The 17,225-nt window shown below is 43.4% G+C and overlaps 1 long non-coding RNA gene and 1 pseudogene across 2 annotated transcripts; one reads left to right on the top strand and one right to left on the bottom strand.

The window, feature by feature from the left end:
• Positions 1-8,575: 8,575 nt before the first annotated feature.
• On the bottom strand, positions 8,576-13,113 carry LOC124002712 (annotated as a pseudogene).
• LOC124002825 lies at positions 12,678-16,755 on the top strand. Of its 2 annotated transcripts, none has more exons than XR_006833117.1 (4): positions 12,678-13,329; positions 14,225-14,284; positions 14,447-14,639; positions 15,531-15,587. It is a non-coding gene; the product is annotated as an uncharacterized LOC124002825 (long non-coding RNA). The 2 variants fall into 2 exon arrangements; XR_006833116.1 differs by lacking the exon at positions 15,531-15,587 and adding an exon at positions 16,314-16,755 and having other exon boundaries at positions 12,679-13,329.
• The last annotated feature ends 470 nt before the right edge of the window (positions 16,756-17,225 follow it).

Here is a 17,225-nt window from a genome sequence, read left to right on the forward strand (position 1 = left end):
TTCAAATGCCTGAAGGTACCACATTCATCTGTACAAACAATAGTACGCAAGTATAAACACACCATGGGACCACGCAGCCGTCATACCGCTCAGGAAGGAGATGCGTTATGTCTCCTATAGATGAATGTTCTTTGGTGCGAAAAGTGCAAATCAATCCCAGAACAACAGCAAAGGACCTTGTGAAGATTCTGGAGGAAACAGGTCCAAAATATCTATATCCACAGTACAACGAGTCCTATATCGACATAACCTGAAAGGCCACTCAGCAAGGAAGAAGCCACTGCTCCAAAACCGCATTAAAGAAGCCAGACTACGGTTTGCAACTGCACATGGGGACAAATATCATACTTTTTGGAGAAATGTCCTCTGGTCTGATGAAACAAAAATAGAACTGTTTGGCAATAATGACCAACGTTATGTTTGGAGGAAAAGGGGAGGCTTGTAAGCCGAAGAACACCATCCCAACCATAAAGCATGGGGGTGGCAGCATCATGTTGTGGGGGTGCTTTGCTGCAGGAGGGACTGGTGCACTTCACAAAATGGATGGCATCTTGAGGAAAGAAAATTATGTGGATATATTGAAGCAACATCTCAGGACATCAATCAGGAAGTTAAAGCTTGGTTGCAAATGGGTCTTCTAAAATGACGATGACCCCAAGCATACTTCCATACGGACCTCTGACAGTCTCTATGGGTGTGACACAGGGTTCAATTCTCGGGCCGACTCTCTTTTCTGTATACATCAATGATGTTGCTCTTGCTGCTGGTGATTCTCTGATCCACCTCTACGCAGACGACACCATTCTGTATACTTCTGGGCCCTCCTTGGACACTGTGTTAACTAACCTCCAGACGAGTTTCAATGCCATACAACTCTCCTTCCGTGGCCTCCAACTGCTCTTAAACGCAAGTAAAACTAAATGCAATGCTATTCAATCGATCACTGCCCGCACCTGCTCGCCCGTCCAGCATCACTACTCTGGACGGCTCTGACTTAGAATACGTGGACAACTACAAATACCTGGGTGTCTGGTTAGACTGTAAACTCTCCTTCCAGACTCATATTAAGCATCTCCAATCCAAAATTAAATCTAGAATCTGCTTTCTATATCGCAATAAACCATCCTTCACTCATGCTGCCAAACATTCCCTCGTAAAACTGAACATCCTACCGATCCTCGACCTCGATGATGTCATCTATAAAATTGCCTCCAACACTCTACTCAACAAACTGGATGCAGTCTATTACAGTGCCATCCGTTTTGTCACCAAAGCCCCATACACTACCCACCATTGCGACCTGTATGCTCTCGTTGGCTGGCCCTCGCTTCATACTCGTCGCCAAACCCACTGGCTACAGGTTATCTACAAGTCTCTGCTAGGTAAAGCCCCGCCTTATCTCAGCTCACTGGTCACCATAGCAGCACCCACTCGCAGCACGCGCTCCAGCAGGTATATCTCACTGGTCACACCAAAGCCAATTCCTCCTTTGGTCGTCTTTCCTCCCAGTTCTCTGCTGCCCATGACTGGAACAAATTGCAAAAATCTCTGACGCTGGAGACTCACATCTCCCTCACTAGCTTTAAGCACCACCTGTCAGAGCAGCTTACAGATCACTGCACCTGTACATAGCCCATCTGTAAACAGCCCATCTACCTACCTCATCCCCATACTGGTATTTATTTATTTATTTTGCTCCTTTGCATCCCAGTATCTCTACCTGCACATTCATCTTCTGCCGATCTACCATTCCAGTGTTTAATTGCTATATTGTAATTACTTCGCCACCATGGCCTATTTATTTCCTTAACTCCCTTATCTTACCTCATTTGCACTCACTGTATATATACTTTTTGTTTTATTTGTTCTACTGTATTATTGACTGTATGTTTTGTTTATTCCATGTGTAACTCTGTGTTGTTGTATGTGTCGAATTGCGCTTTATCTTGGCCAGGTCGCAGTTGCAAATGAGAACTTGTTCTCAACTAGCCTACCTGGTTAAATAAAGGTGAAAAAAAAAATGTTGTGGCAAAATGGCTTACGGACAACAAAGTCAAGGTATTAGAGTGGCCATCACAAAGTCCTGACCTCAATCCTATAGAACATTTGTGGGCAGAACTGAAAAAGCGTGTGCGAGCAAGGAGGCCTACAAACCTGACTCAGTTACACCAGGTCTGTCAGGAGGAGTGGGCCAAAATTCACCCAACTTATTGTGGGAAGCTTGTGGAAGGCTACCGAAAAAGTTTGACCCAAATTAAAAAATGTAAATGCTACCAAATGCTACCAAATACTAACGGAGTGTACGTAAACCTCTGACCCACTGGGATGTGATGAAAGAGAAGCTGAAATAAATCATTCTCTCTACTATTATTCTGACATTTCACATTCTTAAAATAAAGTGGTGATCCTAACTGACCTAAGACAGGGAATTTTTTACTAGGATTAAATGTCATGAATTGTGAAAAACTGAGTTTAAATGTGTTTGGGTAAGGTGTATGTAAACTTCCGACTTCAACTGTAATCACCCAGCCTCCCAGACCTGCAGTCAAGAGGAGACTACCAGGTCACAGACCGTATGTGAAGTGGCCTGGCGCCAGTGACAAGAAGTTGTGGGAAACAGTGAATACTGACCTTACCTTGACCCTCGAGAAACTTCGAGGCACAGTGGAGAAGAAGTTGGAGAGGATGGGGGACATCATCTATGAGTACGGGACAGAAAGATTTGGAGTGAAAGAGGCAAAAGGCGGGAGAAAGGTTCCAACCCCACCAGTTTCCAGGAGGCAACAAGAAATCAAGCGCCTCGTTCAAGAAAGGCGGCAGCTTAAGAAACAGTGGAAGAAGGCCTCGGAAGCTACGGAAACGCAGAAGGAAGAAAGAACAAACTAGAACTCGATTCTATAAAGATCCCTTCAAGTTCCTTAAAAGTCTCTTCACGGAGGAAAAAAGTGGAGCTCTAAAAACAACAAAGAAAGACCTAGAGGAGCACCTGAGAACAACAAACTTTGACTCAAAGCGACATAAACATCTGGCCATCCCATCAGATATCCCACCCATTGAACCCCCAGAACATCATATTGAGACCAGCCCTCTGACATGGAAAGAGGTGGAAAACACAGTTCGACGGGCAAGAACAGCATCAGCCCCTGGGCCAAATGGAGTCCCGTACAAAGTGTATAAGAACGCACCAGATGTCCTGAGGTTCCTCTGGAGGCTTATGAGAACAGCTTGGCAAAAGAAGATAATACCCAAAGTGTCGCATAGGGCAGGCGTGGTCCTGATCCCTAAGGAGAAGGATGCAGTGAACATCAGCCAATTCCGCCCAAATCTTCTTTAGGGTCATTGCCCAGAGGATGGCTGAGTACCTGCAAAGGAATGTGTACGTCGATACATCTGTACAGAAGGCAGGAATATCAGGGTTCTCTGGCTGCTTGGAACATTCCAGCATGATCTGGCACCAGATCCAAATGGCTAAGGTGGAGAAAAGGGACCTCCATGTAGTCTTCCTCGACCTCGCCAATGCATTTGGCTCTGTGCCCCATGAACTCCTGTGGGTTGCCTTCAGATTTTTCCACATACCGGACACCATCACAACCCTGGTGAAGTCGTACTTCCAGGATCTGCAGTTCTGCTTCACCACCTCAGAGTTCACCACCTCATGGCAGTGCCTGAATGTAGGTATAATGGCAGGATGTACCATTTCTCCGTTGGCATTCATAATGGCAATGGAGGTTATCATCAGATCCTCAAAATGGGTTGCTGGTGGACAGCGAGTCGACTCTGGTTTCCGCCTCCCTCCACTCAAAGCCTACATGGACGACATTACAACATTGACCACCACTGTCCCATGCACCAGGAGACTGCTCAGAAAACTCAAGGAGAACATCAGCTGGGCCCGTATGAAGATTAAACCATCCAAGTCACGCAGCATCTCGATTGTGAAGGGAGTACTCTCTGACCTGAAATTCTTCATCGGAGATGACCAAATCCCAACAGTGTCTGAGCAGCCGGTAAAAAGCCTTGGAAGGTGGTATGATGCAAGCCTGAAGGACAAAGACCAGGTGCAACAGCTGCGCAAAGACATCAGTAGTAGCCTACAGTCCATCGACAACACCCAGCTACCTGGAAAGTTAAAGGCCTGGTGTCTGCAGTTTGGTCTCCTACCCCAGGTGTTGTGGCCCTTAGCAGTGTCTGAGGTTCCAATCTCAACAGTGGAGAGGATGGAAAGAGGAGTCACAGGCTACTTAAAGAAGTGGCTCGGAGTTCCACGATGCCTTACCACCATAGGCTTCTATGGAGATGGTGTCCTCAAGCTGCCCCTCACCAGTCTAACAGAGGAATTCAAGTGTGCAAAAACCAGGCTCCAGATGACAGTGAATGAATCTCGAGACCCAGTGGTGAGCAACAACGCACCGACTTTGGCAACTGGGCGCAAATTGAGGCCAGGAAAAGCAGTCCAGGAGGCAACAGCAGCCCTCAGACATGCTGACATTGTGGGTCATGTTCAGCAAGGGAGAGGAGGCCTTGGGCTAACTAGCCTTGCTGCTTGGAGTAAGGACACTGCACCAGAGCGGCGGAAGATGGTAGTGCAGGAAGTACGCCATCAGGAAGAGACTGCAAGATGGGCCAAGGCAGTCTCTCTTCCCAAACAGGGACAGTGGACTCGATGGGACAGTGTGGAGAAGAGAAAGATCAGCTGGAAGGATCTGTGGGCCATGGAAGCGAGGCGGTTGAGCTTTTCCATCAGAGCAACATATGACATCCTTCCAACACCAGTTAATCTTCACCAATGGTATGGTGAAGATCCAGACTGTGCCCTCTGTTCCAAGCCAGCCAACCTCAGGCACATTCTCACAGGGTGTAAAACAAGCCTCACCCAAGGACGCAACACTTGGCGTCACAACCAAGTCCTTAAAAACCTTGCGTCCGCCCTGGAGGACAAGCGAGCTGCCACCAACTCCCTAGCACCCCCAGCAGCATCACACCCCTTACGGACGAACTTTGTCCGCGAAGGGGCTAAACCTCCGAAGAGCGGCTCTACACCATGGTGTAGAGCGAGACCAACTGCGCTTGGCCCGCGACTGGAAAATGCTAGCTGACATTGGCCGGCAACTTGTGTTTCCTCCGGAGATCGCAACCACCACCCTAAGACCTGACATGGTGCTCTGGTCCCGTTCGCTCAAGAAGGTCTTCATCATTGAGCTCACAGTACCCTGGGAGGACTCAGTAGATGAGGCTTATGAGCGAAAACATCTGCGCTATGACGATCTAGCTGCCGAAGCACGGCATCATGGCTGGAACACAGAAGTCCGACCAGTGGAGGTGGGCTGGAGAGGTTTTGTGGCAACATCTACAACCAGACTGCTTAGAGACCTGGGAATTAAGGGCCAGAGCCAGCGTTCGGCAATCAAAGCTGTATCGGAGGCGGCAGAAGGCGGCAGTCAGTGGCTCTGCATGAAGAGGAAAAACCCCAGCTGGGCCCCGAAGTGGGAGGGCCAGGAGGTATGCAGTCAACAATGCTTGACTCAGGGAGGAGGACGCCCCTGCCATGCATAGTCCCATGGGATGTTGGCTATCAACAACAAGGCAAGTCCTATGACTAAATTGGGAATGGGAGGAAAGCGTAGGATTGATCACCCTGTCGCTGGCCGCCTTTGGGGAGGGTGTATAGTGTGAAAGGCCGAAACACCCTAGGAACCAAAGGTACACTACTGACGATGCGCTCCCCAAATTTCACCAGGCTCACTGTTCATTAACTCTTGGAAGTGCTTGCACAAAGGATACTAACATCTCATCCTGTGTTCTTGGAATCTTTATATGAAAACCACTAATTTAGAAGGTTAACATCACATGACATATTTTCACAAATAGTTTCATGTTTAATCACATACGTTTCTCAATATATATATATGTAAATCTGACAGCTGGGAAATGTACACATTAAGAGATATAGTTGTGTGTCAAACAACTTTGACAGGATTGTTCTTTAAATGTCCACGGGCAATTCCCACATTCTCAAAAATAGAAATGGTTTAGCTCTCCCATTTTGGGGATTAAAGAGAAGCTCTTTGCTCTGGTAGACTCTCTCCCTCAATACTGCATGGGAGTTACCACCAGGTATTTATGACAGTTGTAAAACCTGACGTGGGAGAGAGAGAGAAGGGGGGAGCCACAATCTACACCCAAAAGGCCACATCGTGACAGTGAGAAGATCCTCATGACCGTTTACAGAACAGGAGTATCTGTCTGTATCCTTACTGCTGACTGGGTCTAGGTAGTTATTTTGGTATTTGGGTTGGTGAGACATTGTCAGAAGACAGGTGGTGCTACAGGTCAGTGTTCTCTTATTTTCCTCTGTGGAGGAAGACACCTTCACCTGCAGCTCTGAATGATTCTACTGAATTATTATAATTTGATATTATATATTACCTGTAGATATTACCAGTAGATATTATATATTACCTGTAGATATTACAGTGCCTTGCGAAAGTATTCGGCCCCCTTGAACTTTGCAACCTTTTGCCACATTTCAGGCTTCAAACATAAAGATATAAAACTGTATTTTTTGTGAATAATCAACAAGTGGGACACAATCATGAAGTGGAACGACATTTATTGGATATTTCAAACTTTAACAAATCAAAAACTGAAAAATTGGGGGTGCAAAATTATTCAGCCCCTTTACTTTCAGTGCAGCAAACTCTCTCCAGAAGTTCAGTGAGGATCTCTGAATGATCCAATGTTGACCTAAATGACTAATGATGATAAATACAATCCACCTGTGTGTAATCAAGTCTCCGTATAAATGCACCTGCACTGTGATAGTCTCAGAGGTCCGTTAAAAGCGCAGAGAGCATCATGAAGAACAAGGAACACACCAGGCAGGTCCGAGATACTGTTGTGAAGAAGTTTAAAGCCGGATTTGGATACAAAAAGATTTCCCAAGCTTTAAACATCCCAAGGAGCACTGTGCAAGCGATAATATTTAAATGGAAGGAGTATCAGACCACTGCAAATCTACCAAGACCTGGCCGTCCCTCTAAACTTTCAGCTCATACAAGGAGAAGACTGATCAGAGATGCAGCCAAGAGGCCCATGATCACTCTGGATGAACTGCAGAGATCTACAGCTGAGGTGGGAGACTCTGTCCATAGGACAACAATCAGTCGTATATTGCACAAATCTGGCCTTTATGGAAGAGTGGCAAGAAGAAAGCCATTTATTAAAGATATCCATAAAAAGTGTTGTTTAAAGTTTGCCACAAGCCACCTGGGAGACACACCAAACATGTGGAAGAAGGTGCTCTGGTCAGATGAAACCAAAATTGAACTTTTTGGCAACAATGCAAAACGTTATGTTTGACGTAAAAGCAACACAGCGCATCACCCTGAACACACCATCCCCACTGTCAAACATGGTGGTGGCAGCATCATGGTATGGGCCTGCTTTTCTTCAGCAGCAACAGGAAAGATGGTTAAAATTGATGGGAAGATGGATGGAGCCAAATACAGGACCATTCTGGAAGAAAACCTGATGGAGTCTGCAAAAGACCTGAGACTGGGACTGAGATTTGTCTTCCAACAAGACAATGATCCAAAACATAAAGCAAAATCTACAATGGAATGGTTCAAAAATAAACATATCCAGGTGTTAGAATGGCCAAGTCAAAGTCCAGACCTGAATCCAATCGAGAATCTGTGGAAAGAACTGAAAACTGCTGTTCACAAATGCTCTCCATCCAACCTCACTGAGCTCGAGCTGTTTTGCAAGGAGGAATGGGAAAAAATTTCAGTCTCTCGAAGTGCAAAACTGATAGAGACATACCCCAAGCGACTTACAGCTGTAATCGCAGCAAAATGTGGCGCTACAAAGTATTAACTTAAGGGGGCTGAATAATTTTGCACGCCCAATTTTTCAGTTTTTGATTTGTTAAAAAAGTTTGACATATCCAATAAATGTCGTTCCACTTCATGATTGTGTCCGACTTGTTGTTGATTCTTCAAAAAAATACAGTTTTATATCTTTATGTTTGAAGCCTGAAATGTGGCAAAAGGTCGCAAAGTTCAAGGGGGCCGAATACTTTCGCAAGGCACTGTATATATTACCTGTAGATATTATATATTACCTGTATATATTATATATTACCTGTGACAGTAAGTTGTTCCAGGGCACAGATACTCTGATGGGTGTAAGTCACGTTGAAAGAGTTCTGACCCAAAACACCTAAAACAGTAGGAGGCCCATTCATTTATTCAATTAGTTTCTTCTATAATTATTACACTAAAACAACAAACACAACATGCAACAATTTGTTAGATTTTACTGAGTTACAGTTCATATAAACAAATCAGTAAACTGTTCTAAATGAATTAGACCCTAATCTATGGATTTCACATGACTGGGATTACAGATATGCATCTGTTGGTCATAGATCCCTTAAAAAAGGTAGTCAGTATCAGTGCCAGTCAGTGCCTCAGTATCAGTCAGTGCCTCATGCAGCGTGACACATCTCCTTCACATCATTTGTTTTTGTATTGAATACGTGTCATGGAAATTACCAGCAGGGCCTCAAATAAACTGAAATTAATCATTATTTATTATCAGCAAGATAGAGAGATTCCAACAAACTTAATGCACCATAGTACATGTCGGTCGGGAGCTCTTTCGGGGCAGTCCCGTTAGTTCTCTTATACACTGCTAACACAGACAAGTTATATTTGCATGGTTTACATTACTCATCATTAACGTTTGGATCCTGCATGTGACTGGAACCGTCTCCTATCTTAACTTACAGAACATATACTGGGCATTCTGCCAAAAGGTCTGAGGGGGTCATGACCGTCTCCCCCTCATATCTCTACCCAGCACCTACAGGAACCAATGAGTGTATGAGACAATGTACAATTCAAGACTCTCTTCAGACAACATTTCCATCACACATGAATATGCACCTACCATTTCTGAAACATTATTCTACATTATTTGATGGATAGTAGGAGTTAATGAAATAGATACAGCTCTGAACACGCCACCACACACACAGGACTCCTACTTCAAGACGCTTGGTAAATATGGATCCAGAGCTGCATATCATGCTACACAGGTTACCATGGTAATCAGACTTAGTAAACTGTTAGAGAATGGGAGATGGATGACTCTTCACAAGATGTTTTCTATTGAAACTGTATTTAGGGATCTGGAACCGGTGCCGGAGAGGAGGGAGATGAAAGAAAACATGTTTGAGCTTTCTGGTGTTTTATCAGTGACACTGAATGAGCAAACCACTTTCCACAAAGACAGGAGTAAGATTTCTCTCCAGTGTGTATTCGCTGGTGTCTAGTCAGCTCTACTGATTGAATGAAGCTCTTCCCACACTGATCACAGCTATAAGGCTTCTCTCCTGTGTGTATGCGTTGGTGCGTGTTCAGGTGTCCTGACTGATTGAAGCTCTTCCCACACTGATCACAGCTATATGGCTTCTCTCCTGTGTGTAGGCGTTGGTGTGTAGTCAGGTCTCCGGATTGATTGAAGCTCTTCCCACACTGATGACAGCTATAAGGCTTCTCTCCTGTGTGTATGCGTTTGTGTGTAGTGAGCGATCCTGAATGATTGAAGCTCTTCCCACACCGATCACAGCTATAAGGCTTCTCTCCTGTGTGTATGCGTTGGTGTTCAGTCAGGGATCCTGAATGATTGAAGCTTTTCCCACACTGATCACAGCTATAAGGCTTCTCTCCTGTGTGTATGCGTTGGTGTATAATCAGGGATCCTGAATGATTGAAGCTCTTCCCACACTGGTCACAGCTATAAGGCTTCTCTCCTGTGTGGATGCGTTGGTGTGTCGTCAGGGTGGAATCTCGAGCAAAGCTCTTCCCACACTGACCACAGCTATAAGGCTTATCTCCTCTGTGTGTTCGCTGGTGTGTAGTCAGAGTGAAATCTCGAGCAAAGCTCTTCCCACACTGATCACAGCTATAAGGCTTCTCTCCTGTGTGTATGCGTTGGTGCGTGTTCAGGTGTCCTGACTGATTAAAGCTCTTCCCACACTGATCACAGCTGTAAGGCTTCTCTCCTGTGTGTAGGCGTTTGTGTGTAGTCAGGTCTCCTGATCGAATGAAGGTCTTCCCACAATGATAACAGCTATAAGGCTTCTCTCCTGTGTGTATGCGTTGGTGTGTAGTCAGTTGTCCTGAATTATTGAAGCTCTTCCCACACTGATCACAGCGATAAGGCTTCTCTCCTGTGTGTATGCGTTGGTGTCTAGTCAGGTCTCCTGATCGACTGAAGCCCTTCCCACACTGATCACAGCTATAAGGCTTCTCTCCTGTGTGTATGCGTTCGTGTATAGTCAGGTGTCCTGATTTATTAAAGCTCTTCCCACACTGATCACAGCGATAAGGTTTCTCTCTTGAGTATACGTGTTTGTGTGTTGCCTGGGCTCCTGATTGAATGAGGTATTTCCCACAATCAAAGCAGGGGTACGGTATCTCCCCTGTATGAATTTTCTGATGAGAATTTAATGTTTTAGAATCAGCTAAACTCTTCCCACACTGAGAGCAGTGGTACAGTTTCTCACCAGTGTGAATCCACTCATGAATGATCAATTCCTTCTGTTTAGCAAAACTCTTCCCACAGTCAAAGCAGCAGTGGTGAGGTTTCTTCCCTATACATCTCTGCTGGTGTTTCTTGAGGTGTTCTGATCTGGAGAGACTCTGCTCTTTCTCCTCAGCATCATGATGTTGTCGAGGTGCCCCAGATGATAAGCCCTTCCCACTGAGAGAGCAACGATTAGGGATGTCCCCTGTGAAACAATGACATTAAATCATTAAGTTCTGCAAATATGGGTCCATAAACAGATCGGTATTTCCATTAAATGAATGCCTTTTGCGTCCTTCTGATATTTTTCCAGTAATAATTGTGCACCAATATTCCATTTTAAATCTCTGTTATATAAAATAAAGTGCCATTTAATACAGAACACATGGATGGAGTATTTGAATAATTAGATTTGTTTTATGAATAAAGACTTGCTAAAGTGACACAATTCAGCATTTTGACAGGTCCCTCCGTCAAAACTTCTAGGAAGATTTTAACCCACCTAATACAATAATAACTCGTAGGTTTACCATCATTGAGTACGGTTACAAGCGCAGAATAATATGACTATTGTGAATAGTCAATTAGTATAGGAGTTTGATTTAAACATGGACAGGCTTGGAAAGTAGAACAATTTCCCTCATAAACCTGTTTATATGGACACATCTGAAATCAGGCTACGTGACTTTGATAAATGCAAAAAATAGGCGATCAAAATAAACTTTCTACAACAGCGACCATGTTATTTTAAGCATATTTGATTGAGTTCGGATAAATAAAGCTGCATACTTTCAGGTTTTCCTGAACTCACCGGACTCGAGCAACAGATGTTAGCTGGCGCTGCTTGCCTATTTTAGCCATGTAATCCAGCGGTTTTGTTGTTTTCAGTCGTCCCCTGTTAAGTCAACCCGGTTACTTTATTTGGCACTTACTATAGTATTTATTTCTATGTAACCTCTTGAGATGAGAAACTTGTTTTTTTATTTAGTTGAGCACTTGCTCTTCATGACAGAATGTTAAAATTATGTTGAATCAAACTTCTTTTTTACCAAGTTACACTTCTTAAAATCGACCAGATATTTTTATCAATATATGCTTAAATCAATTATTTGTTACAGAAGCAGACTGTAGTCTAATCCACACACCATGGTTCTTACGTAATGAAATCACATCTCCATGTTCCTCTTCTCCTCTCTCAGTTCCGCTCTGCCCCGGTGTTTTCCTGCAGTCGACCAGACCCAGCAGTAAAATACAGGGAGACATTAGACCTGGGGACTCCAGGGGGGTGAAGTGGGACGGGCTAGCTTTGTCCTGTTGGCCACAATAAGTATTCTACATTGATTAACATTAAACCAAGTATTTTATTAATTTATTCCAAACCTCTGATTTTGGGTGCATCCTTAGGATATCTCCTTTTTCCTCAAATGCTGAATCATTCACTACTTCCCACTAATCTAAGAGCATTGACTGGTGGAGGAATGGGCTAGTTTCCACCATTGTAAATCGCTCTGGATAAGAGCGTCTGCTAAATGACTTCAATGTAAATGTAATATATCTCATACCATATATATCTCATACCAGTCATTTGATTTCAAACAGCGATGAAGAGGTGAAGCGAGAGGGATAACTGGGCCCAAAATCTGGCTTCTGTTTCATTTGATCAAATATAAAATTCGTACCGATTAGGTTGTTAAGAGTGTATTGATAAAAATAGGACACTTTATATGGTAGTAGTGACTTGACACTAGTTACCGCAAACAAATCCCTAAACCACGCCCATTTCTACCATTGTCCTTATTAACATGTGATTTTAACCCTAACCTGAACAACACTTCTAGCGTTATGCCTAATCCGACATAAATGTAAATGCTAAATAGAAGTTAGACTCTGTTGCAACACGCATGTCTGCCCTCTCGTTGGCTATAATGGTCCCACCTGATCTCGCCCTTTTCCGATTTCCTTCCATTTTTAAAGACATGTATTTTCTTTGTTTGAGCGGCCACTTGAGTATCAGGTCAAATAATGGACAATGTGTTCGAAATCAGCGAAGGAATGTGAACACTTTGGGAGGAAGGAGAGATAATTAGGTCAGTCACAGATTCCTAAACATGATATTGTAGTAGTAGTAGGCTACTTTGTTGAAGAAGAGTTTTTTTTGTCCAGCCGTTTAAACTCAACACATGAATGTGGAGGATCCAAGATGATGAAAACTAGGCCTAAACATTTTGTACAACACAGCAGGCATATAGACTTACCCGATCCATTGTGGAAGCTAGTGTTTATTTGTATGGCGTGACATGTTGTAGGGTACAGTACAGTTGAACTACTTTGTTGTAGTGTTCAGATAATGATTCTCAAGGCTGCGACTGATGCGCCCCTAGACCAGAGCAATCAAACATCTATTTAAATATCAAAACGTAAATAAGTTAGAACAAATAAACGTCTCATGTAGCCTAATATTACTTCAGAAAGTTCCTGGATAAAATTTGACGTGATCTATTAAAGTGAAGAAAACGTTCAACACCCCCTTTCCCTAAGAATCCTGTTGTCTGATATCGTCTACTTTTACCTGACAGCCACTTGGAACACATGCGCAAAGAGGAAGTATCTCAACAGGCTTCTCTCTCGCGAGGGAGTATCTGGTTCTCGAACAACATTGTCCTTGTGCGCCAATTAGTTCATATTAGTGGGAATCTATTTACACGGAGAGGAATTATGGAAAGATACAACTTTGAGGTAATTGTTCAAATATAAGTATGAATAATTAAAATGTTCTTATACTACTATGTAGTGAAGTGAAAGTTGTCAAATATATACATAGTAAAGTACAGATACACCCAAAAACTACTAAAGTAGTAATTTAAAGTATTTTTACTTAAGTACTTTACACCCCTGCGTAAGTCTTTCTTCTAAACTAAACTACAGTCAAATGTATTGTATTTATAACTAACTCCCTTCTGTCTATGTATATAACTTGTATACAATAAATAAACAATAAAGATGCAATTTCAAAATAACAAATAAAGCTATATTGTAGCTATAAAGCAAACGTTCGCTAGCTAATGACAAGCTCATCTCTGCTGCCTGAATGCTTTCACGTTTCTCTCGTCTGGGTTTCTTGCTGTTAGCGATCACATGGACAAGCAGTAGCCTACTGCAGTAGTAAGACTACACAAATTATCAACATTTTATTTTTACTCTGCACAAATAGAGAACAGTCAGCCCTTGAATGCTAGCTAACGAACTGTCTGTGTGCTGACTACAGGTTTAACTAACGTTAGTTGATTGTAACATTGACTCTGTCTGTGTGCTGACTACAGGTTTAACTAACGTTAGTTGATTGTAACATTGACACTGTGTGCTGACTACAGGTTTAACTAACGTTAGTTGATTGTAACATTGACACTGTCTGTGTGCTGACTACAGGTTTAACTAACGTTAGTTGATTGTAACATTGACACTGTTGCTGACTACAGGTTTAACTAACGTTAGTTGATTGTAACATTGACACTGTCTGTGTGCTGACTACAGGTTTAACTAACGTTAGTTGATTGTAACATTGACACTGTGCTGATTACAGGTTTAACTAACGTTAGTTGATTGTAACATTGACACTGTGTGCTGACTACAGGTTTGGACGTCACTCTACAGATGGACCCTCTATCCTGACACCTCTGGAGCAGTGCTGCAGGTATAACACGGTACATGATAAAAAATTAAGACATAAGTTGTGTTATCATGAATATATATACTCACCTAGAGGAGAGAACATGTTAAATGAAAAATATAATTTATTCCTCTTCTTTCTCAACTTTTACTTCATTTCTCTCTCGCTCTCTTTCTCCTTCTCTAGGATCTGTCACTCTACCCTCCTGTGTCTGTCTGCGTCTCCTCTCCCTGCCCCAGTACAGTCTGATGTCATGAGGGACTCTTTTTCATGATCCTCTATTCCCGTGGCCCCTCTCCACCCTGGACCATCGCCTAGCAACCGTGCTCAGAACCTTTGAGCCGTTGCCAGGATCAACAGTGTAGCCTCCATGGACGAGGTGAGGATTATGTCACTCATTATAAGACCTTGGTTACACCTGTGACACATGCAGGGTAGTCTTAGAAAACAGGATTCCAAATGGGTTCTTCAGCTGTCCCCATAGGAGAACTCTTTTGGGTTCCAGTTGTGTTAAGGTAGGGATGGTATACAGAACATAGCTCTATTTGGTAGAAGACCAAGTCCATATTATGGCAAGAACAGCTCATATAAGCAAAGAGAAACGACAGTCCATCATTACTTTAAGACATGAAGGTCAGTCAATCCGGAAAATGTCAAGAACTATGAAAGTTTCTGCAGGTGCAGTTGCAAAAACTATCAAGCGCTAACTGGCTCACATCAGGACCCCCACAGGAAAGGAAGACCCAGAGTTACCTTTGCTGCAGAGGATAAGTTCATTAGAGTTAACTGCACCTCAGATTGCCACCCAAATACATGCTTTGGAGAGTTCAACTAACAGACAAATCTTAACGTAAACAGTTCAGAGGAGACTGCGTGAATCAGGCCTTCATGGTCGAATTGCTACAAAGAAACCACTACTAAAGGACACCAATGAGAAGAGGAGACTTGCTTGGGCCAAGAAACACGAGCAATGGACATTAGACCGTTGGAAATTTGTCCTTTGGTCTGAGGAGTCCACATTTGAGATGTTTGTTTCCAACCGCTGTGTCTTTGTGAGACACAGTTGGTGAACAGATGATCTCCCCATGTGTGGTTCCCAACATGAAGCATGGAGGAGGAGGTGGTGTGGGGGTGCTTTCCTGGCGACACTGTCGGTAATTTATTTAGAATTCAAGGTACACTTAACCAGCATGGCTACCACAGCATTCTGCAGCGATACGCCATGCTATCTGGTTTGTGCTTAGTGGGACTATCATTTGTTTTTCAACAGGACAATGACCCAACACACCTCCAGGTTGTATAAGGGCTATTTGACCAATAAGAAGAGTGATGGAGTGCTGCATCAGATGACCGGGCCTCTACAATCATCCAACCTCAACCCAATTGAGATGGTTTGGGATGAGCTGGACCGCAGAGTGAAGGAAAATCAGCCAACAAGTGCTCAGCATATATAGGAATCATTCAAAACTGTTGGCATTCTCTCCAGCTTCATGAGGAATGAATCACTCTGTCATTCCTCATGAAGCTGGTTGAGAGAATACCAAGAGTGTGCAAAGCAGTGTAAGGCAAAGGGTGGCTACTTTGAAGAATCAAAAATATACTTTGATTTGTTTTAACACTTTTTGCTCACTATTTGATTCCATGTGTTATTTCATAGTTATGTATTCACTACTATTCCACAATATAGAAAATAGTAAAAAATAAAGAAAAACCCTTGAATGAGTAGGTGTTCTAATACTTTTGACACATTATAAGACATATATTTTGACACATTATTAAGATATTAACATGCATGATCTTTTTGATGAAAGGCAACTAATGATGTCACATGTCACATAGGCCCACAGATCAGTGCCCCCTTTAATAGAGTACAGTCATTGCCAAAAGTTGAGAATGACACAAATATTAATTTTCACAAAGTCTGCTGCCTCAGTTTGTATGATGGCAATTTGCATATACTCTAGAATGTATTGAAGAGTGATCAGATTAATTGCAAAGTCCCTCTAACATGCAAATGAACTGAATCCCCAAAAACATTTCCACTGCATTTCAGCCCTGCCACAAACGGACCAGCTGACATGATGTCAGTGATTCTTTCGTTGACACGGGTGTGAGTGTTGACGAGGACAAGGCTGGAGATCACTGTCATGCTGATTGAGTTTGAATAACAGACTGGAAGCTTCAGGAGGGTGGTGCTTGGAACCATTGCCAGTAAGATTGTACCTAAATCAACCATTTATCGGATCATCAAGAACTTCAAGGAGAGCGGTTCAATTGTTGTGAAGAAGGCTTCAGGGCGCCCAAGAAAGTCCAGCAAGCGCCAGGACCGTCTCCTAATGTTGATTCAGCTGCGCGGGTCTGGGGTACCACCAGCACAGAGCTTGCTCAGGAATGGCAGCAAGCAGGTGTGAGTGCATCTGCACGTACAGTGAGGCAAATACTTTTGGAGGATGGCCTGGTTTCAAGAAGGGCAGCAAAGAAGCCATTTCTCTCCAGGAAAAACATCAGGGACAGACTGATATTCTGCAAAAGGTACAGGGATTGGACTGCTGAGGACTGGGGTAAAGTCATCTTCTCTGATGAATCCCCTTTCCGATTGTTTGGGGCATCCGGAAAAAAGCTTGTACGGAGAAGACAAGGTGAGCGCTACCATCAGTCCTGTGTCATGCCAACAGTAAAGCATCCTGAGACCATTCATGTGTGGGGTTGCTTCTCAGCCAAGGGAGTGGGCTCACTCACAATTTTGCCTAAGAACACAGCCATGAATAAAGAATGGTACCAACACATCCTCCGAGAGCAACTTCTCTGTGACGAACGATGCCTTTTCCAGCATGATGGAGCACCTTGTCATAAGGCAAAAGTGATAACTAAGTGGCTCGGGGAACAAAACGTCGATATTTTGGTTCCATGGCCAGGAAACTCCCCAGACCATATTCCCATTGAGAACTTGTGGTCAATCCGCAGG

Source organism: Oncorhynchus gorbuscha, linkage group LG18, assembly GCF_021184085.1.
Source record: "Oncorhynchus gorbuscha isolate QuinsamMale2020 ecotype Even-year linkage group LG18, OgorEven_v1.0, whole genome shotgun sequence".
In the NCBI taxonomy this organism is placed as follows: domain Eukaryota; kingdom Metazoa; phylum Chordata; class Actinopteri; order Salmoniformes; family Salmonidae; genus Oncorhynchus; species Oncorhynchus gorbuscha.